Here is a 23,439-nt window from a genome sequence, read left to right on the forward strand (position 1 = left end):
TGAATCCTTGTTCCCTGACTGCCTCCAAAGGATGCCCCTGGACCTTCTGTATGGGTCCTAGGGTTTTCCTTTTGTTGTTTGTGCTATCTGAATCATACTAGTTGGCCATGTCTTCTCGCAAAAATATTGTTGAGGCATCTTCTAAGGTTCCTGAGGGGATGTCTGATTGGTTGGACTCTCTGGTGTTGCTGTGTGTTTCTTTAGCCAATTCTGAATTTTGTGTAGAGCTTAGAAAACATCACCGTCTTTGCAAGAGTAGAGATCAGGAGAGGAATTATGAATTGGTGGCACCTGACTCCAAGGAGAGGGTTTGCTTCCCTGTCCCGACCTAAGGGGAGCGCCCTTTCTTTTATGCTTACGACTATTTTTTCAGCCAGTTGGACATCACTTTTTCCTTTACTTCTTTTGAGACCGATTTGCTATAGTCGTGTAATGTAGCACCGTCCCAGCTTCATCCGAACTCTTGGGGTTTTATTAAGATTTTTCAGCTTCTTTGCCAAGAATTGGATGTTACCCCTTCTCAAACTCTTTTCCTTTATTTGTTTGTTTTAACTAAGCCCGGGATTTCTTCGAAAGAGAAAGCCTCATGGGTTTCTTTTAGATCTGCACAAGGACATAAGGTTTTTACCATGTATGACGAGTCCTTTTAGGGACTTCAAGAATTATTTCTTCAAGATTCGAGCTGTTGAGGGATCTCACCCCTTTTTTCTGGAAGCGAATGATGAGCCATCCTTCCCTCTGTGTTGGCAGCAGAATGTAGTAGTATCCCGATATACGTGAGAAATGCTTGACGAGATTGAGTAGGCTTTTGTAACTATTTTGGAGGACCTTTGGGGGGAACCTCCTCATCTAGACACTATTAAAATCCTTGGGGGACCCCTCCCTTGTTCGAACTGCACTGGGTATTACTTGATATATATTGCTTCTTGTTTTTGCTTTGCTTTCCTCTTTTTTCCTGGTCTGTAAAACTGCTGGTTTCTATTTTACAGAGATGGCTAAGAATAATGACTCGATGAAAGCTTTCAATAAGGCAAGAAAGGTGGCTGCCGCTCAAAACATCTCGACCAAAACGGATGGGGAAGGATCTTCACAGGTGACGTCGAAACCGTCCGTACCAAGCTCTCCCGGCCCGAGGAGAATAATCCCTACTCCTCGAGTCCGTGTAGTGGATCCTCCGCAGTCTTCTGCTGCTGCTGCATCTTCTCCTCCGGGCCTTCCACCTTCCAAACGACCTCGAACTGTTGAACCCTTCAATCTGGATGCCCCTAACTTCGATGCTGTTGGGTTTGTCGACCAACAGATCGGTCCTTATGGTGCCCTCCCTATGGATGATGTGTCACTCCTTCACTATTTAGACTTTATAACTCGGAGTAGTGTCAAGATGGCACATATGGGGGCGGCCTTATATTGGACTGCCCAAGATCTTCCTCTTCATGCTACGAAGGCCTTTATGGAGGAGGCCAAATTAGAGTTCGATCGGATGAAAGGTTTGAAGGAGGAGCTCGAGGTGAAGGTGACCAAGCTGGAGAAAGAGTTGGAGGGTGAGAAGGATAGTTCTATTGCCTTGGCGGCTTCTGTAAAGTTGGCTGAAGACACAGCTTTGAGCTACAAGGATAGCTATGTTACGGCCTACAGGGAGGTGATGCGTCTTAGGGAGGAGTTGGAGTCTGCCTGGGTTGATTATGTCGAGCTCCAAGGTCATCTTGTAGGCAGCATAAATGCTGCTTATGAGAACTTGAAAGAGAAGGTTCAAGTTCTTGCACCTGAGGCCAACCTTACTCTCTTCAGTCTGGATAATGTTGTAAAGGATGGCAAGATTGTCCCTGACGATCCTGATGACGATGATGTCGAACCCCTTCCTGTGCCGGTCGCCAAAGCCACTGTTGTGTCGACATCTTCAGCTCCTCCCGCTGGGGTTAGTCATCCCGAACCAGAGCCTGATTGTCAAATATTAAATCGAGATGACGAGACGGTGGATGCAGTGCCCCTTCAGACTCGCCCTCCTTCACCTTGTGCTACCGAGAAGCCTTCGGATCTTCCCTGATTATGTAAATGTTTTGTGTAGATAGCCCGGCCTGTGGGCTTTTAAAACTTTCTTTTTGTAATGTTGCTGACTGTTGACACTTTTTCAGTAGCTTGTTTAGCAACTTTATTTTGAAAAACAAAAAATAGCTTCCAAGTTCTTGGGGCTGATGTGGGTAGCCTCTTTGAGCTTGTTTTTATTACAACTTCATGCTTTTAATATCATGTCGGTCCTTATCTATCTTGGTACCCCTTTTTTTTAGGTTTTCGGTAGTGTTGCAGCCTTGTTGCTCGACCTCTTTAGATTGCCTTTGTATTTCCTGCTTGTGGCTTTGATTCCTTTGAGGCTTCAGAAGTTATTTCTAGTAATCCTGCTTTGTTTGGACCTTCTATGAGGTCTCTTGCTAGGTATTACATTTTATAACTTTAGCATTTTATGGAGGCCGACTTCGTTGTGTCAGGTCTTTCTAAGTTATTTTTGTAATCCTCTTTTTTGGACCTTGTTTAGGTCTCTTTTAGGGATTTACTTCTATAACTTTTATGATTTGGGCTTACTTCGTCATGTCGGGCCCTTCTAAGTTATTTTTGTAATCCTCTTTCTTGGACCTTGTTCAGGTCTCTTTCAGGGATTACTTCTATAACTTTTATGCTTTGGGCCGACTTCGTCATGTCGGGACCTTCTAAGTTATTTTTGTAATCCTCTTTCTTGGACTTTGTTCAGGTCTCTTTCAGGGATTACTTCTATAACTTTTATGTTTTGGGCCGACTTCGTCATGTTGGGCCCTTCTAAGTTATTTTTGTAATCCTCTTTCTTGGACCTTGTTCATGTCTCTTTCAGGGATTACTTCTATAACTTTTATGTTTTGGGCCGACTTCGTCATGTCGGGCCCTTCTAAGTTATTTTTGTAATCCTCTTTCTTGGACCTTGTTCAAGTCTCTTTCAGGGATTACTTCTATAACTTTTATGTTTTGGGCCGACTTCGTCATGTCGGGCCCTTCTAAGTTATTTTTGTAATCCTCTTTCCTGGACCTTGTTCAGGTCTCTTTCAGGGATTACTTCTATAACTTTTATGTTTTGGGCCGACTTCGTCATGTCGGGCCCTTCTAAGTTATTTTTGTAATCCTCTTTCTTGGACCTTGTTCAGGTCTCTTTCAGAGATTACTTCTATAACTTTTATATTTTGGGCCGACTTCGTCATGTCGGGCCCTTCTAAGTTACAGTAATCCTCTTTTATAGGGCTTGTCAGACCTCTTTCCAGGGATTTACTTATAACTTGGGTTATTGTGACCGGTCCGACTTCTTAATGTCGGCCGGTCTTTAAGTTATTTTTTAGCAATCCATTTTATTAAGACCTCGTCAGGTCCTTTCTATGGATTACTTTCGCTAACTTCTTGCATTATTCTATTTTCATCTTTGCCGATTTGTAGAAATTGGGTTTAATCCTCGCTTGGTTGACCTTTTGATGGATTTGGTTTTCATCTCTGTTGGTCTTTATCGCGATCGTGCAGTGAATTCGATTTTCACTTTCTGCCGATCTGTTGCTTTATAATCGGATGATGAATATTTCAGATTAATGCGGGTTGAGAATTTGTAGAATATCTAAACATATTTTATTCAAAAGAAAATGCAAATATACATGTGGAAGCTTTATCCCTCTAAGTTGGGCGATTTATAGGTCTTGGCTTGTCGCCTCATTAAAAAACCTTTTCAGCAAAAAGAGTCCGCCTTGTCCTAAGATCCTTTATCATCCCTAACTATAGTACCTTCTTAGGTTGCAGGCGTGCCACGACCTAGGAAGTTCTCGTCCATCGAGTTCGGACAGTCTGTAGTAGCTCTTTCCCAGTACTTCTACGACTTGGTAGGGTCCTTTCCAGTTTGCTGCCAGCTTTCCTTCTCTAGGTCGAGTTGTTCCGATATCATTTCGGATTAGGATGAGGTCATTCTCAGCGAAACCTCGTGGCACTACCTTTTGATTATATCTTGAATCCATTCGACGCTTTAGTGCTTTTTCACTGATCCGAGCTCTTTCTTGGACTTCTGGGAGTAGGTCAAGTTCTTCCCTTTGAAGTTAGGAGTTGGCTTCTTCATTATAGTGGACCACTCTAGGCGACCCTTCTTCAATCTCTACTGGGATCATTGCCTCCATTCCGTATGTTAATTGGAAGGGTGATTCCTTTGTGGTGGAATGTGGCGTTGTTTGGTATGCCCATAGGACTTGTGGGAGCTCCTCAGCCCAAGCTCCCTTTGCGTCCTGTAATCTCTATTTTATCCCAGCCAATATGACTTTGTTGGCAGCTTCGGCTTGTCCATTGGCTTGGGGATGTTCTACAGAAGTGAATTGTTGTTTTATGTTCAAGTCGGCCACTAACTTTCTGAAGCCTGCATCTGTAAATTGGGTGCCATTGTCTGTGGTGATGGAGTATGGAACCCCAAACCTTGTGACAATGTTCCTATATATGAATTTTTGACTTCTTTGAGCAGTGGCATTAGCTAGGGGTTCTGCTTCGATCCACTTTGTAAAGTAGTCTACCCCTACTATAAGGAATTTAACTTGTCCCGATCCCTGAGGGAAGGGTCCGAGAAGGTCGAGTCCCCATTTTGCAAATGGCCATGGTGAGGTCACGTTGATGAGTTCCTCTGGCGGGACAATGTGAAAGTTGGCATGTTTCTGGCATGGTAGACATGTCTTTACAAACTCTGTAGCTTCCTTTTGTAGAGTTGGCCAATAAAATCCTGCTCGGAGTACTTTTTTAGCGAGAGCTTGCGCTCCGAGATGATTGCCACAAATGCCACTGTGTACTTCTTCTAGAACTTCCTTTGTGTTGGAAGTCGGCACACATTTTAATAATGGGTTTGAAATCCCTCTCTTGTATAGAGTATTGTTTATGATGGTGTAATGTTGTGCCTCTCGTTTTAACCTCTTTGCCTCCTTTTCGTCTATAGGGAGTGTTTCTGTTTTGAGGTAGTTAATTATGGGAGTCATCCATCCTTGATCCTGACCTATTATGGCTAGGACTTTTTCTTCTTCCGAGATTGACAGACTCTGCAGTATTTCTTGGATGAGGCTTCTATTGTTGCCCCCTGGTTTGGTGCTGGCTAGCTTTGAGGGTGCGTCAGCTCGGGCATTCTGTTCTCGGGGTATGTGACGGACCTCATATTCTCCGAGTTGTCCGAGCTGTTCCCTAGTTTTGTCCAAGTACTTTTCATGGTAGGGTCTTTGGCTTGGTAGCTCCCTGCTATTTGTGAAGTGACTACTTGTGAGTCGCTGAAGATGGTAAGCTTTTGAGCTCCAACCTCCCTAGCTAGCTTCAAACCAGCTAATAGTGCCTCATATTCTGCTTGATTGTTTGAGGCAGGGAACTCGAATTTGAGGGAGAGTTCAATTTGAGTCCCTTGGTTGCTTTCAATTATCACATCCGCGCCACTTTCATTTTTATTTGAGGAACCGTCCACGTAGAGGTTCCATTCTGTGGGGGTTTTCAGGGTGTTTGGAAATTCTGCAATGAAGTCGGCCAGGTATTGTGATTTAATAGCCATCCGAGCTTCGTATTGAAGATCAAATTCGGACAACTCGATGGCCCATTGCAAGATTCTACCTGCTAAGTCCGTTTTCTGCAAAATCTCCTTTATGGGCTGGTTGGTCTGAATCCTGATGGTGTGAGCTTGGAAGTATGGACGAAGTCGTCGAGATGTTAGTATGAGGGCGTAGGCAAATTTTTCTATTTTTTGGTAGTTCAGCTCGGATCTTTGTAATGCTTTACTGATGAAGTATACGGGTTGTTGCCCACTGTCGTCTTCTCGAACTAGTGCTGAGGCTACTACTCGACTTTCTACCGCGAAGTACAATATGGGTGGTTCTCCTTTCTGTGGCCGAGTTAGGATAGGTGGTTGTCCCACTTGCTCGCACTCCGTTGTCCATTCAAACTTTTTTCCTTTCCTTAGAGTGGCGTAGAAAGGGAGAGATCTTATTGCCGATCCGGCTAGAAATCTGGACAAGGCTGCCAACCTCCCGTTGAGTTGTTGCACTTCTTTGACACAAGTCGGGCTTTTCATGTCGAGTATGGCCCGGCATTTATTCGGATTTGCTTCGATTCCTCTCTGTGTGAGCATAAAACCCAGGAATTTGCCAGCTTTTACTGCCAAGGTGCATTTTGCAGGATTGAGTCGCATGTCATGCCTTCTTATAGTGTCGAACACTTGGGTCAGGTCGGACAATAGCGTCTCTTCACTTTGTGTCTTTATTAACATGTCGTCTACATAGACTTCCATAATTTTTTCGATATGATCCGAAAAGACTTTATTCATTAACCTTTGATAGGTAGCTCCTGCGTTTTTAAGACCAAAAGGCATTACGATGTAGCAGTAGTTTGCTTTTTGGGGTTAAGAATGATGTTTTTTCTTGGTCGGGTAGATGCATTGGGATTTGATTGTATCCCGAATACACGTCCATGAACGAGAGGTATTTATATCCGGAGGAGGCATCCACAGGGGGTCAATAATTGGGAGTGGATAAGGATCTTTTGGGCAGGCTTTGTTGAGATCAGTGTAGTCGGTGTACATTCGCCACTTCCCGTTTGATTTTTTCACCAAGACGACGTTAGCTAGCCATAGTGGGTACTTGACTTCTCTTATGAATCCTGCCTCCAATAGAGCTTGTACCTGCTCTTTCACAGCTTGGGATCGTTCTGGTCCGAGCTTTCTCCATCTCTATTGTACTGGTCGAGATCCTGGGTAGACCGCCAACTTGTGGCACATTAATTTGGGGTCTATGCCTGGCATGTCTGCAGCTTTCTATGCAAAGAGGTCGACGTTATCTCGTAAGAACTGTACGAATAATTCTTTTATGTCTCCTCTGAGAATCGTACCAATATTGGTTGTTTTGTCTGGGGTGTCTCCGATTTGGATTTTCTCTACTTCACCTTCGGGTTTTGGGCGGAGTTCTTCTCGCCTCTGAACTCCCCCCAGTTCGATTGTGTGGAATTCCTCTCCTCTGCCTCTGAGGTTTAGAATTTTGTTGTAACAGTGGTGCGCTATCTTCTGATCTGCTTTTATTGTAGCTATCCCTTCTGTAGTTGGGAATTTCATGCATAAATATGGAGTTGAGACTATTGCGCCGAGTTGATTCAATGTTGTCTGACCTATTAAGGCATTGTAGGCTGAACTCATGTCGACCACGATGTAGTCTATCTTGAGTGTTCTAGATTGGTTTCCCTTTCCGAAGGTAGTGTGTAGTGAAATGTATCCAAGTGATTGAACTGGGGTGTCTCCCAGTCCGAACAGACTGTTTGGATATGCTCTAAGTTCTTTTTCTTCCAGGCCGAACTTGTCGAAGGCAGTTTTGAACAAGATGTCGGCGGAGCTCCCTTGGTCTATTAGTGTGCGGTGGAGATTTGCGTTTGCCAGTATAATAGTGATGACCATGGAATCATCGTGTCTTAAGATGATACCGGATGCGTCTTCTTTGGTGAAAGGGATTGCGGGGATGTCAAGTACTTCCTCTTTCCCCTCAACATGATATACTTCTTTGAGATATCTTTTGCGAGATGACTTGGAGATTCCTCCTCCCGCAAATCCGTCGTGTATCATGTGGACGTGTCTTTCTGGTGTGCGAGGTAATCGCTCGGTTCGTCCGATATCTTCGTCTCTTCTTCTTTTTCTTTGTTCATCGTCCTGGGCAGCCAGGTACCGATCTAATTTTCTCTCTCTTACTAATTTTTCTATGACATTTTTTAAGTCAAAACATTCGTTGGTGGAATTCCCGCAGATTCGATGATATTCACAAAATTCGGTCCGATTTCCTCCTCCTTTTTTGCCTTTGAGTGGTCGAGCTGGGGGTATTTTTTCAATGTGACAAACTTCTTTGTAGACATCTACAAGGGACACCCGAGGGGTGTAATTGTGGTATTTTTTATTTTTTTCCCATGTCGATCTTCCTTCTTTTTGGACTTTTTATCCTTATCCCGGGAGGGATAGGTGAATCTAAATTTTGAGGTCTCTCCTAGTCGAGAGTTTTCCTCCATGTTGATGTACTTCTCTGCTCGTTCTTGCACTTCGTTCAAAGATGTAGGGTATTTTTTCGATATAGATTGACTAAAAAGTCCCTCTCGCAAGCCATTGATGAAGCCCATAATGGTAGCCTCGTTGGTAGGCTTTGTATGTCCAGGCATGTTTTGTTGAATCTTTCCATGTAACTGCGAATACTTTCCCGATCTCCTTGCTTAATTCTTAATAGACTTGGGGCGTGTTTAGCCTTATCTTTTTGGATGGAGAATCTGGCCAGAAATTTCTTGCCTAAGTCGTCGAAGCTTGAGATGGACCTAGGAGGTAGATTGTCGAACCACCTGATTGCTGTCTTTGTTAAAGTAGTTAGAAAGGCTTTGCAGCAGACTGCATCTGAGGCGTCGGTGAGATACATTCTACTTCTGAAAATACTGAGATGATGGCCGGGATCTGTAGTGCCATCGTACAAAGTCATTTCCGAAGGTATGAAGTCCTTAGGGATTTTGGTCTTCATGATCTCCCTAGTGAATGGGTCTTGATCCTTGCGAGAGTTGTCCTCAGGGGTGGATCAAGTAGCTTTGGCTTTGAGATCAGCTTCGAGTTTTAGAAGTTTATCTTCTAATTCTCGGCGTCGCCTTATCTCCCTTTGTAGATCCTTCCCAGCTTCTCGCTGATGTTGGGCTTCTTTTTCAAGTTGATTTAAACGATCTTGAAACGCCTCTATTGCTCCTGGATTTGGTGGATTTTTGTCACTGTTAGATTCCAGGATATCTTACGGTGTAGTGTCTGCGTTTTTGTGTGGCGTTCTATCCTCTAGATCTGAATCGTGGTCGTTGTCATGGTCATCCGCCATGGTGGTGGGGTGACTTCTGGGTCCCCGGCAACGTCGCCAATGTTCCGAGGGTTACCTGAAACTAGAGGTCGATCTCGGACGAGATCTTCCGTACTAGTCGGTGCTGACGTGTCCGACTGGTGAGTGGCGGCCGGAACTGTCGTGTCCGACTTGTTGGACTGGCTGCATTGCTGATCTTTTGTCACCAGAGGGTGGGGGTACCTGCAAGGGACTCCAATGCTTAAGTTAGCAAGGGTATTAAGCAGGTTTTTGGTAGAATCAGAGTATGAGTTATACCTGGGTGCTCCAGTGTATTTATAATAGCGTAGGCTGACCTTCTTAGATAAGATAAGTTAGTTATCTTATCTTATCTTATCTTTATCTTATCTTTGGGTGAGGTCAGCTTATCTTCAAGGGAACCGCCTTTACCTCTATAGGCTTGGACTTCCATTGGACTTGGGTCGTGTTCCTCTATTTGGGCCCTTTACTGGGCTTTTCTGGCGGTTTGGCCGAGCGCTTTGAGAAGAGGTCGGATAGTCAAACCTGAAGAGGTCGGTCGTCTTGTCGCTAAACATCCTGGGTCGGATAGCTCGACCCAGGGTATTAACAGTAGGCATGGTGAAGTCACCAAGGACCTTTCTGGGCTCCTCTTGTGGTTCGGCCTAGGGGTGTTCAAAACCGATCCAATCCGAACAAAATCGACAAACCGAACCGAAAAAACCGATAACCGAATAAACCGAAAACCGAAAAAACCAAAAAAAATTAGATTTTGCAGTTTTTCTACAGTTCGGTTCGGTTTTTGGTTCTGATAAGAAAAATCCTAACCGAACCGAACCGAACCGGTTTTATAAAAAATCCTAAATTAAACCTACCCCCAAGCCCAAATAACCTAACAGCCGCAGCAACAACATAACCCTAACTCTCTTCTTAACCCTTTGCCTCCAATCCTCTGAACCCTCAGCAGCGCCTTTTGCTCTCCCTTTCCCTTCCTCTTCGTTCTTCTAGTCTGCGCCTCCACCATTGCTGCCGGCATGCCATTGGACAACAACCCTGACTCGCATCCCGCGGTGCTGTTCTCTCCTTCTCCCTTCCTCGTAGCACCGCTCTCTCTCCGTCATCCTCCCTGGCACGGCTCCACACAACACGTTGTCGTGCTCTCCCAGCAGCACGCCATCGTTCTCCACGGATCCACGAAGGCCGCAGCAACAAACCGTCGTCCTCGTAGCGCCTCTCTCTCCATCGTCCTCCCTGCCCTCATCCAGTCTGTCTGTATCAGCAAATCATCAAGAATGGAGCCTGAGTCAGGTTGGTTCTTCTACTTCTGATCCGGCCTCTTGCTATTTTTTGCTTTTTGATTTTCTGTGTTCTATTGATTTTTTTACTTCTTGATTTACTGTTCTCTCTTTTAATTTTTGCTGGCTGCTGCTAAGATTATCTTTTTTTTTAATTTGTTAATTATTAATTTTAATTTGTTAATTAATCATTATTATTTCTACTGCTACTGTTAACTGTTATGGTTTATTGTAGGTTCATATTTGTTCACTAGTTTGAAATTGATATGAAGCAAATCATGAATAGGGGGTTCTTGCTACAGGAGTCAGGGTAAGTGGCGAGTTAGACTAATGAATTTGTTTAATGCTTCTTTTTAAATTGTGAAGTAAGGGGAAATGATTACGATTTAAAGAAAAAATGAATACTTAGCTGAAAATAGTTATGTTAATGAGAAGGAATTTTGAATTTACCAATTATGGAGACTTTCAGTGATTACAGTTTGTGCTAGTTTTAGAATATTATGGCTGAGGAAGATTGATGCTATTGAAACTTGGTTGATTAGCAGAGTAATTGGAGAAATCTACTTTACTAATGCTTTAATTGTGAGATGCAGGTCAGAAGTTTTGTTTTTACAAAGGGTATGCCAGCATTGCATAGTAGCAGATATAAAATCCATCAACAAAGCCACTCCATTTCTGAGGTTAGTTAATTTATGCACACTGCTATACTGCTCTGAATACCATTTCTTATAGTTTTAAAGCTATATCATATTTTACTTTCTTTACATAGAAGCTTCTACATTGCAGAACAGAATTAAAAAAATCTGTTTGAGTTGCTACATTATTTATAAATTTCACTGTTAGGATATCCATAACTATAGATGTTCTCCAGAGAAGCTTAAACTAGTTCAATGATTTATTGTTATTCTATTTTTGGTTTTGATTCACGGTTGTGTTGATATTTAATGTTGTATCTTAATATTTTTACAGTTTGGTCATAGTATGAGAGATAATATTGGTGAAAGTGAAGGTGGAACTAGCGGAATGGTGGACATGTAACGCTCCTCCAAACAAATCTGCAAATATAAGATCACCAACAAATTGATTGATTGAATCATTTTTTTTCACTAATCTAGTTTTTTTATAAATATTATTTGTTTTGATTGTTCCTTGTTTTATAGAAGTTGTATCCACTCCTATCCTTTTTTATATGTTTTATATGATTCTTCCTTTTTTTTAATTTTGTATCATTATGAATTTATGATGAGCTATTGGTGCACGAAAATTACTTCACAGTATGTAATTCTGCACAACTAACCAGCAAGTGCACTGGGTCGTCCAAGTAATACCTTACGTGAGTAAGGGTCGATCCCACGGAGATTGTTGGCTTGAAGCAAGCTGTGGTTATCTTGCAACTCTTAGTCAGGATATTAATTAGTGGTTATCAATTGACTTGCAAATGAACAAGAGAGCATGAATTAAAGGTTACTTGTTATGCAGTAAATGAGAATATATTGGAGTTTTGGAGATACTTTGCCTTTTGAATCTCTGCTTTCTCCCTATCTTCTTCTTCACGTACGCACGTCCCTCCTATGGCAAGCTGTGTGTTGGAGGATCACCGTTGTCAATGGCTACCATCCTTCCTTTCAGTGAAAATGGTCCAGGTGCGCTGTCACCGCACGGCTAATCATCTGTAGGTTCTCGATCATACCGGAATAGGATTCGCTATCCTTTTGCGTCTGTCACTACGCCCAGCACTCGCGAGTTTGAAGCTCGTCACAGTCATCCAATCCCAGAATCCTACTAGGAATACCACAGACAAGGTTTAGACTTTCCGGATTCTCAAGGATGCTGCCAATGGATTCTAGCTTATACCACGGAGATTCCGATTAAGGAATCTAAGAGATACTCATTCAATCTAATGTAGAACGGAGGTGGTTGTCAGGCACACGTTCATAGGTTGAGAATGGTGATGAGTGTCACGGATCATCACATTCATCATAATAAGGCACAAATGAACATCTTAGATAGGAACAAGCGTGATTGAATAGAAAACAGAAATACTGGTATTAATTCATCGAGGCACAGCAGAGCTCCTCACCCCCAACAATGGAGTTTAGAGACTCATGCCGTCAAAGGGTACAAAGTTTAGATCTAAAATGTCATGAGATCCAAAATAAATCTCTAAAAGTTGTTTAAATACTAAACTAGTAACCTAGGTTTACAGTAAATGAGTAAACTATGATGGATGGTGTAGAAATCCACTTCTGGGGCCCACTTGGTGTGTGCTGGGGCTGAGACTTAAGCTAATCACGTGCATAGGGCTGTTTTGGGCGTTCAACGCCAGCTTTGGATCCTTTTCTGGCGTTGAACTCCACTTTGTAACTTGTTTCTGGCGCTGGACGCCAGACAGCAGCATGGAACTGGCGTTGAACGCCAGTTTAAATCGTCTATCCTTGAGCAAAGTATGGACTATTATATATTGCTGGAAAGCCCTGGATGTCTACTTTCCAACGTAATTAGAAGCGCGCCATTTGGAGTTCTGTAGCTCCAGAAAATCTATTTTGAGTGCAGGAAGGTCAGAATTCAACAGCATCAGCAGTCCTTTTTCAGCCTGAATCAGATTTTTGCTCAGCTCCCTCAATTTCAGCCAGAAAATACCTGAAATCACAGAAAAACACACAAACTTATAGTAAAGTCCATAAATATGAATTTTGCCTAGAAACTACTAAAAATAAACTGAAAACTAACTAAAACACACTAAAAACTATATGAAATTAACCCCAAAAAGCGTATAAAATATCCGCTCATCACAACACCAAACTTAAACTGTTGCTTGTCCTCAAGCAACTAGATAAATAAAATAGAATAAAAATAATTTAAGAAGCAATAATATCTCAGAGTTTTTGAGTAAAGCTCAGATTCTAATTAGATGAGCGGGACTAGTAGCTTTTTGCTTCTGAACAGTTTTGGCATCTCACTTTATCCATTGAAGCTCAGAGTGATTGGCATCTATAGGAACTCAGAATTCAGATAGTGATATTGATTCTCCTAGTTCAGTATGTTGATTCTTGAACACAGCTACTTCATGAGTCTTGGCCGTGGCCCTAAGCACTTTGTTTTCCAGTATTACCACCGGATACATAAATGCCACAGACACATAATTGGGTGAACCTTTTCAGATTGTGACTCAGCTTTGCTAAAGTCCCCAATTAGAGGTGTCCAGGGTTCTTAAGCACACTTTTCTTTTTGCTTTGGACCTTGACTTTAACCGCTCAGTCTCAAGTTTTCACTTGACACCTTCACACCACAAGCACATGGTTAGGGACAGCTTGGTTTAGCCGCTTAGGCCAGGATTTTATTCCTTTAGGCCCTCCTATCCACTGATGCTCAAAGCCTTGGGGTCCTTTTTATTACCCTTGCCTTTTGGTTTTAAGGGCTATTGGCTTTTTGCTCTTGCCTTTTGGTTTTAAGAGCTTTGGCTTTTTCTGCTTGCTTTTTCTTTTTCTTTCTCTATTTTTTTTTCTGCAAGATTTTGTATTCACTGCTTTTTCTTGCTTCAAGAATCATTTTTATGATTTTTCAGATTATCAATAACATGTCTCATGTTCATCATTCTTTCAAGAGCCAACATATTTAACAGTCTTAAACATCAAATTCAAAAGACATATGCACTGTTCAAGCATTCATTTAGAAGACAGAAAGCATTGCCACCACATATAAATAATTAGAATTTATCTTATTAAAAACTCAAAAAATATTGCCTCTTATTCTAAAGAAATTCTTCTATTTTATTCATGTTCAATGATGATGATAAAATTGAATTATAGCTTAATTGGGGATAAAATAAAAAATATAGATACTAATTACTACTATATGACTCCTAAGGTAAAACTAAAATAAAAGCAGTTATCACATAGTTAAGGCTAAGATTGGAATTTAACAACCTTTGTTCTGGGAAGTGGATGTTCCTCTAATCTGCGGGGTGCTTGGTCCTTCAAGAGATAATTTATGGCGCTTCAATTCCCTTAAATCACGCCCTTGCTCCTCTTGTTCTTTAAGCAAATAGCAAAGAATGCTACTTTGTTCCTTCTATTCTTTCTGTATATGTTCCATAGCTTCTTGCATCTTAGTAATAGATATTTCAAGATACTCCCAGTATTCAGATTGAGGGATTTCTGGGAGAATTTCCTGTGTTCTCTTCTTGATGGGGTCATCCTGTACTTGTTGTTTTTCCATTGATGCTTTGGTGATTGGCCGCTCAACTGAGATATACTCAGTTATTCCCATCCTTACTCAAGCGTCCTTGCAGAGCATAGAAATCAAGCTTGGATAAGCCAACCTGGCATCTTTGGAATTTTTGTTTGTGATTTTGTAGAATTCAGTTGAAATCAGTTAATGAACTTCCACTTCTTTTCCCATCATGATGCAATGGATCATCACTGCTCTTCTAATAGTGACTTCAGAACGGTTGCTAGTGGGCAGCAGAGAATGCCCAATGAAGTCCAGCCATCCTCTGGCTACTGGTTTGAGATCTTCTCTTTTGAGTTGATTTGGGACACCCTTCGTGCTGGTGGTCCACCTGGCTCCAGGGATGCATATATCCTCTAGAATCTTATCCAGGCCCTTGTCTGTTCTCATCATTCTCCTATTGAAGAAGTCTGGATCATCTTTCAGTTGAGGTAGCTTTAAGATCTCCCTGATCTTGTCAGGGTGGGTATGAACAATCTTTCCTCTGACCAAGGTTCGATAGTCATAGATAGCAGATCCAGATAGTCTTTGCCTGTCTGTATGCCACATATTAGCATAGAACTCCTGGACTATATTCCTTCCCACTTTCGTTTCAGGATTGGCTAGGATCTCCCAGTTCCTGATTCGTATTTGCTCCTGGATCTCCGGATATTCGTCTTCTTTCAGATCGAATCTAACTTCCGGGATCACTGATCTTAGACCCATTATTTTGTAATAATGGTCTAAATGTTCTTTAGTTAAGAACTTCCCTTGATTCCAAAGTGGTTTTGGAACACTCTCTTTCTTGCCTCTTGGAGTGGGTTGTTTTCCTTTAGGAGCCATGATCTTAGTGGGTATGGTTTAGTGATCACGGATAAACACACCAAACTTAGAGGTTTGCTTGTCCTCAAGCAAAAGAAAAGAAAGGAGAGGGATAGAAGGAGAGCTAGTGTAGGATGGTGGATGAGATGAAGGAGGCTGAATGGGTTTTTAAAAGGGAGGGGGGAGTTTTCGAAAATAGGGAGAAAGATAAGATAGAAGATATGATTTAAAAAAATAAGTATGATAAGAAAAGATATAGTTTAAAATTGAAAAGATATGAAAGATATTTGAAAAAGATAAAATGGAGATTTGAAAAAGATATTGATTAGTTAAAAAGATTTTTGAATGAAAAGAGATAGATTTGTTTTGAAAGTTTTGAAAAAGAGTTGAATTGGATTGAAAAAAAGGATTTGTGCTTATGGATTAAGATACATTTAATATTTTTAAAATAGGGTTTTTAGAAATTAGGGATTTTAGAAATCAGGGTTCTTAACATGTTTATGCAAGAAATCATGAATTGAAACATGAAAATTGAGATTAGAATGAAAAACATGAAGAAAAAACGAATTTACCTCCTTCCCACCATCCTGGCGTTTGAACGCCCAAACGCTGCATGTTTTGGGCGTTCAACGCCCAAATGCTGCTTCTCCTGGGCGTTCAACGCCCAGCTGCTGCTTCTTTCTGGCGTTGAACGCCAGGAACTCCTTTGTCACTGGGCATTTTTCTGAACGCCCAGGACGCTCTAAATCTGGCGTTAAACGCCCAGAAGATGCTTCTTTCTGGCGTTTAATGCCCAGATGGCTATCCTTACTGGCGTTCAACGCCCAGTGGATGCTTCTGTTGGGCGTTGAACGCCCAAAACAGACTCTTACTGGCGTTTTCTTGCCAGTGAGCTCTTTTTCTCTGTTTTGTGTGCAGAATCCTTCTGTAACTCTGTGAACTTATACAATTGACTCTTTACCTTAGTATCAGTGAACTTTATATAAACAAATAAAATCAAGAATAGGGCAAAATGCTTAGAGGATGTGATGCCCCATGGCTGGGTTGCCTCCTAGCAAGCGCTTCTTTATTGTCTTTAGCTGGACCTTGCTGAGCTTTTAATCTAGCTTCAGCCTTGAGCACTCTTGCTCAACATTGCCTTCAAGATAGTGCTTGATTCTCTGTCCATTAACAATGAACTTCTTATCAGAATCAATGTCTTGAAGTTCCACATAACCATATGGTGATACACTTGTAATCACGTATGGTCCCCTCCACCGGGACTTCAGTTTCCCGGGGAATAGCCTGAGCCTAGAGTTAAATAATAGAACCTTTTGTCCTGGTTCGAAGATTCTAGATGATAGCTTTCTGTCATGCCACTTTTTTTATTTTTCTTTATAAAGCTTGGCATTTTCGAAAGCAGTGAATCTGAATTCCTTTAGCTCATTTAGCTGGAGCAATCTTTTTTCTCCAGCTAATTTGGCATCAAAGTTTAGGAATCTGGTTGCCCAGTAGGCTTTATGTTCCAGTTCCACAGGCAGGTAGCATGCCTTACCATACACAAGTTGGTATGGAGAGGTCCCTATAGGAGTCTTGAATGCTGTTCTGTAAGCCCACAGAGCATCATCCAAGCTTCGTGCCCAATCCTTTCTACGGGTGCTTACAGTCCGTTCCAGGATTCTTTTTAGTTCTCTGTTAGAGACTTCAGCTTGCGCATTTGTCTGTGGATGATATGGGGTCGCCACCTTGTGACGAATCCCATATCGGACCATGGCAGAGTAAAGCTGTTTGTTGCAGAAGTGAGTGCCCCCATCACTAATTAGTACCCTAGGGACACCAAACCTGCTGAATATATGTTTCTGGAGGAATTTTAGCACTGTTTTAGTATTATTGGTCGGTGTGGCAATGGCCTCAACCCATTTTGATACATAGTCAACTGCCACTAGAATATAAGTGTTTGAGTATGATGGTGGGAAAGGCCCCATGAAAGCAATACCCCATACATCAAACAACTCAATCTCCAAGATTCCTTGTTGAGGCATGGCGTAACTATGAGGCAAATTACCAGCTCTTTGGCAACTGTCACAGTTACGTACAAACTCTCTGGAATCTCTGTAGAGTGTAGGCCAGTAGAAGGCACATTGGAGGACCTTGGTAGCTGTTCGCTCACCTCCGAAATGACCTCCATATTGTGACCCATGGCAATGCCATAAGATCCTTTGTGCTTCTTCTTTAGGCACACACCTACGGATTATGCCATCTGCACATCTCTTAAAGAGATAGGGTTCATCCCACAAGTAGTACTTTGCATCAGTAATTAATTTTTTCTTTTGTTGCCTGCTGTACTCCTTGGGAATGAACTTTGCAGTTTTGTAGTTTGCAATGTCTGCAAACCATGGTGTTTCCTGAATGGCAAACAAATGCTCATCCGGAAAGATTTCAAAGATTTCAAGAGAGGGGAATGACGTCCCTTCTATTGGCTCTATCCGGGACAGATGATCAGCCACTTGGTTCTCTGTCCCTTTTCTGTCTCTTATTTCTATATCAAACTCTTGCAGAAGCAACACCCATCTTATGAGTCTGGGTTTTGAATCCTGCTTTGTGAGTAGATATTTAAGAGCAGCATGATCTGTGTACAGAATCACTTTTGATCCTACTAAGTATGATCTAAACTTGTCAATGGCATAAACCACTGCAAGCAATTCTTTTTCTGTGGTTGTGTAATTTTTCTGGGCATCATTCAAAACACGGCTAGCATAATAAATGACATGCAGAAGCTTGTCATGCCTCTGCCCCAGTACTGCACCAATGGCGTGATCACTTGCATCACACATTAGCTCAAATGGTAATGTCCAGTCTGGTGCAGAAATAACTGGTGCTGTGACCAGCTTGGCTTTCAGCGTTTCAAACGCCTGCAGACACTCTGTGTCAAACACAAATGGCATGTCAGCAGCTAGCAGATTTCTCAGAGGTTTTGCAATTTTTGAAAAATCCTTTATAAACCTCCTATAGAGTCCTGTATGCCCCAGAAAGCTTCTAATTGCCTTAACATTGGCAGGTGGTGGTAATTTTTCAATTACCTCTATTTTTGCTTGATCCACCTCTATTCCTTTGTTTGAAATTTTATGCCCAAGGACAATCCCTTCAGTCACCATAAAGTGACATTTTTCCCAGTTTAAAACCAAGTTGGTCTCTTGGCATCTTTTCAGAACTAGTTTTAGGTGATCAAGACAGGAGCTGAATGAGTCTTCATATACTGAGAAGTCATCCATGAAGACTTCCAGAAATTTTTCCACCATATCAGAGAAAATAGAGAGCATGCATCTCTGGAAGATTGCAGGCGCATTACACAGCCCAAATGGCATCCTTCTATAAGCAAACACTCCAGATGGACATGTGAATGCTGTTTTCTCTTGATCCTGGGGATCTACTGCAATCTGGTTATAGCCTGAGTAGCCATCCAGGAAGCAGTAATAATCATGACCTGCCAGTCTTTCTAGCATCTGGTCTATGAATGGTAAAGGAAAATGATCCTTTCTGGTGGCTGTATTGAGCCTTCTGTAGTCAATACACATGCGCCACCCTGTAACTGTTCTTGTAGGAACCAGTTCATTCTTTTCATTATGGACCACTGTCATGCCTCCCTTTTTGGGGACAACTTGGACAGGGCTCACCCAGGGGCTGTCAGAAATAGGATAAATAATCCCAGCCTCCAGTAATTTGGTGACCTCTTTCTGCACTACTTCCTTCATGGCTGGATTTAGCCGCCTCTGTGGTTGAACCACTGGTTTAGCATTATCCTCCAATAAGATTTTGTGCATGCATCTAGCTGGGCTTATGCCCTTAAGGTCACCTATGGACCACCCAAGAGCTGTCTTGTGTGTCCTTAGCACTTGAATAAGTGCTTTCTCTTCCTGTGGATTTAAAGCAGAGCTTATGATCACTGGAAAAGTGTCACCTTCTCCCAGAAATGCATATTTCAGGGATGGTGGTAATGGTTTGAGCTCGGGTTTAGGGGGTTTTTCCTCTTCCAGAGGAAATTTCAGAGGCTCTTTCATTTCCTCTGAATCCTCCAAATCAGGCTGAACATCTTTAAAGATGTCTTCCAGCTCTGATTCGAGACTCACAGCCATGTTGATCTCTTCTACCAAAGAGTCAATAAGATCAACTTTCATGCAGTCTTTTGGTGTGTCTGGATGCTGCATGGCTTTGACAGCATTCAACTTAAACTCATCATCATTGACTCTCAGGGTTATTTCCCCCTGTTGGACATCAATGAGAGTTAGTCCAGTTGCTAGGAAGGGTCTTCCTAGAATGAGAGTGGCACTCTTGTGCTCCTCCATTTCCAGCACTACAAAGTCAGTGGGAAAGGCGAATGGCCCAACTCTGACAATCATGTCTTCAATCACGCCTGATGGGTATTTAATGGAGCCATCAGCAAGTTGGAGACATATCCGGGTTGGTTTAACTTCTTCAGTTAAACCAAGCTTTCTGATTGTGGATGCAGGTATTAGGTTGATGCTTGCCCCAAGATCACATAAAGCTGTCTTGGTGCAATTACCGTCTAATGTGCATGGTATCAGAAAACTCCCAGGGTCTTTAAGCTTTTCAGGAAAGCTTTTCAGAATGACTGCACTGCATTCTTCAGTGAGGAGAACTCTTTCAGTTTCTCTCCAATCCTTCTTATGACTCAAGATCTCTTTCATGAACTTGGCATAAGAAGGTATTTGCTCAAGTGCCTCTGCAAATGGAATCTTTATTTCAAGAGTCCTGAGATAATATGCAAAGCGAGCAAATTGCTTATCCTGCTCCTCTTGGCGGAGTTTTTGAGGATAAGGTATCTTGGCTTTATATTCTCAACCTTAGTTGCTGTAAGTTTATTTCCTACAGAAGTGGTTGAAGAAGCCTTTTTAGATGGGTTGTTATCAGCACTTGTGTGTGTCTGATCCCTCACTGGCAATTGAGTGCCAGAGTTAGAAGCTGGAGTGACGTTGGACGCCAGCTCCTCATCTGTTCCTGGCGTTTGAACGCCAGGACTGTGCTTCTTTTGGGCGTTCAACGCCAGATTCTTGCTTGTTTCTGGCGTTGAACGCCAGTCCTGAGCATGGTCTGGGCGTTCAGCGCCAGCCTTCCACCCATCTTCTGGCGTTTTGGTGCCAGAATTATTTTTCCCTGGGCTCTTACTGTCCTCAGATGGATTTTGGGTGGTTTGCTCATTTCTTGGTTTCCTGCTGCCTTCAAGTGGGGTATTTAGTGCTTTCTCACTTCTTAATTGAACTGCTTAGCATTCTTCTATTATTTGTTTTGACAGCTACTACTTTGTTTGCTTTAATTGTACTTCCATGTTTATATTAGCCATCCTTGTCTCTTGTAGTTTATCCTTGAATTCAGCTAACTGCTTTGTTAGAAAATCCAATTGCTGATTGAATTCAGCAGCTTGCTCTGTAGGACTGAGTTCAGCAGTCACTGTTTTAGCCTCTTCTTTCATGGAAGAGTCACTGCTTAGGTACAGATGCTGATTTCTAGCAACTGTATCAATGAGCTCTTGAGCTTCTTCAATTGTCTTTCTCATGTGGATAGATCCACCAGCTGAGCAATCTAAAGAGATTTGAGCTCTTTCTGTAAGCCCATAATAGAAGATGTCTAACTGAACCCACTCTGAAAACATTTCAGAGGGGCATTTTCGTAGCATCTCTCTGTATCTCTCCCAGGCATCATAAAGAGATTCATTATCTCCTTGTTTAAAGCCTTGGATATCCAGCCTTAGCTGTGTCATCCGTTTTGGAGGAAAGTATTGATTCAGGAATTTTTCTGTCAGCTGTTTCCATGTCCTTATGCTAGCCTTAGGTTGGTTATTTAACCACCTCTTGGCTTGGTCTTTTACGGCAAATGAAAACAGTAATAGTCTGTAGACATCCTGATCTACTTCCTTATCATGTACTGTGTCAGCAATTTGTAAAAACTGTGCCAGAAACTCTGTAGGTTCTTCCTGTAGAAGACCGGAATACTGGCAGCTTTGCTGCACCATGATAATGAGCTAAGGATTCAACTCAAAGCTACTGACTCCAATGGAGGGTATGCAGATACTACTCCCATATGAAGCAGTAGAGGGGTTAGCATATGACCCCAGAGTCCTCTTGGACTGTTCTTTTCCACTTAGATCTATGATGGAGAAAGGGAGATGATGTAAAATAAAAAAAAATATTTTTATTTATTTATTTATTTATTTAGTTATTTTTAAAATAAAATAAATAAAAATAGGTGAAGATTTTTGAAAAAATAAGGAGAGAGAAAGTGGTCAGGATGTTTTGAAAAAGATATGAATTGAAAAAGATTTTAAATTTTGAAAAAAAAATCTGAATTTTAAAAAATAATTTTTGAAATTTTTTTTTAAAAATAGAGATAAAAGATATTTTTGAATTTAAATAGGAAAGAGAGAAACAATAAGATAGTACAAGATTTAAAATTTTTAGATCTAATGCTCCTTGTTTTCGAAAATTTTGGAGGAAAAACACCAAGGAACACCAAACTTAAAATTTTTAGAAAACCAAAATAAAATTTTCGAAAAACAAAGGAAAATCAACAAGAAAACACCAAACTTGAAGTTTGGCACGAGATTTAATAGAAAAATTATTTTTGAAAAATTTTTGAAAAGAAAATAAAAGACTCTGACCCAAAAAAAACAAAAATTTCCTAATCTAAGCAACAAGATTCACCGTCAGTTGTTCAAACTCAAACAATCCCCGGCAACGGCGCCAAAAACTTGGTGCACGAAAATTACTTCACACTATATAATTCCGCACAACTAACCAGCAAGTGCACTGGGTCGTCCAAGTAATACCTTACGTGAGTAAGGGTCGATCCCACGGAGATTGTTGGCTTGAAGCAAGCTATGGTTATCTTGCAACTCTTAGTTAGGATATTAATTAGTGGTTATCAATTGACTTGCAAATGAACAAGAGAGCATGAATTAAAGGTTACTTGTTATGCAGTAAATGAGAATATGTTGGAGTTTTGGAGATGCTTTGCCTTTTGAATATCTGCTTTCTCCCTATCTTCTTCTTCACGCACGCACGTCCCTCCTATGGCAAGCTGTGTATTGGAGGATCACCGTTGTCAATGGCTACCATCCTTCCTTTCAGTGAAAATGGTCCAGGTGCGCTGTCACCGCACGGCTAATCATCTGTAGGTTCTCGATCATACCGGAATAGGATTCGCTATCCTTTTGCGTCTGTCACTACGCCCAGCACTCGTGAGTTTGAAGCTCGTCACAGTCATCCAATCCCAGAATCCTACTAGGAATACCACAGACAAGGTTTAGACTTTCCAGATACTCAAGGATGCTGCCAATGGATTCTAGCTTATACCACGGAGATTCTGATTAAGGAATCTAAGAGATACTCATTCAATCTAATGTAGAACGGAGGTCGTTGTCAGGCACACGTTCATAGGTTGAGAATGGTGATGAGTGTCACGGATCATCACATTCATCATAATAAGGCACAAATGAACATCTTAGATAGGAACAAGCGTGATTGAATAGAAAACAGAAATACTGGCATTAATTCATCGAGGCACAGCAGAGCTCCTCACCCCCCAACAATGGAGTTTAGAGACTCATGCCGTCAAAGGGTACAAAGTTTAGATCTAAAATGTCATGAGATCCAAAATAAATCTCTAAAAGTTGTTTAAATACTAAACTAGTAACCTAGGTTTACAGTAAATGAGTAAACTATGATGGATGGTGCAGAAATCCACTTCTGGGGCCCACTTGGTGTGTGCTGGGGCTGAGACTTAAGCTAATCACGTGCATAGGGCTGTTTTGGGCGTTCAACGCCAGCTTTGGATCCTTTTCTGGCGTTGAACTCCACTTTGTAACTTGTTTCTGGCGCTGGACGCCAGACAGCAGCATGGAACTGGCATTGAATGCCAGTTTACGTCATCTATCCTTGAGCAAAGTATGGACTATTATATATTTCTGGAAAGCCCTGGATGTCTACTTTCCAACGCAATTAGAAGCGCACCATTTGAAGTTCTGTAGCTCCAGAAAATCCATTTTGAGTGCAGGGAGGTTAGAATCCAACAGCATCAGCAGTCCTTTTTCAGCCTGAATCAGATTTTTGCTTAGCTCCCTCAATTTCAGCCAGAAAATACCTGAAATCACAGAAAAACACACAAACTCATAATAAAGTCCAGAAATATGAATTTTGCCTAGAAACTACTAAAAATAAACTGAAAACTAACTAAAACACACTAAAAACTATATGAAATTAACCCCAAAA

The sequence above is a fragment of the Arachis ipaensis genome, chromosome B2, assembly GCF_059453495.1.
Source record: "Arachis ipaensis isolate K30076 ecotype BB chromosome B2, ASM5945349v1, whole genome shotgun sequence".
NCBI lineage: Eukaryota > Viridiplantae > Streptophyta > Magnoliopsida > Fabales > Fabaceae > Arachis > Arachis ipaensis.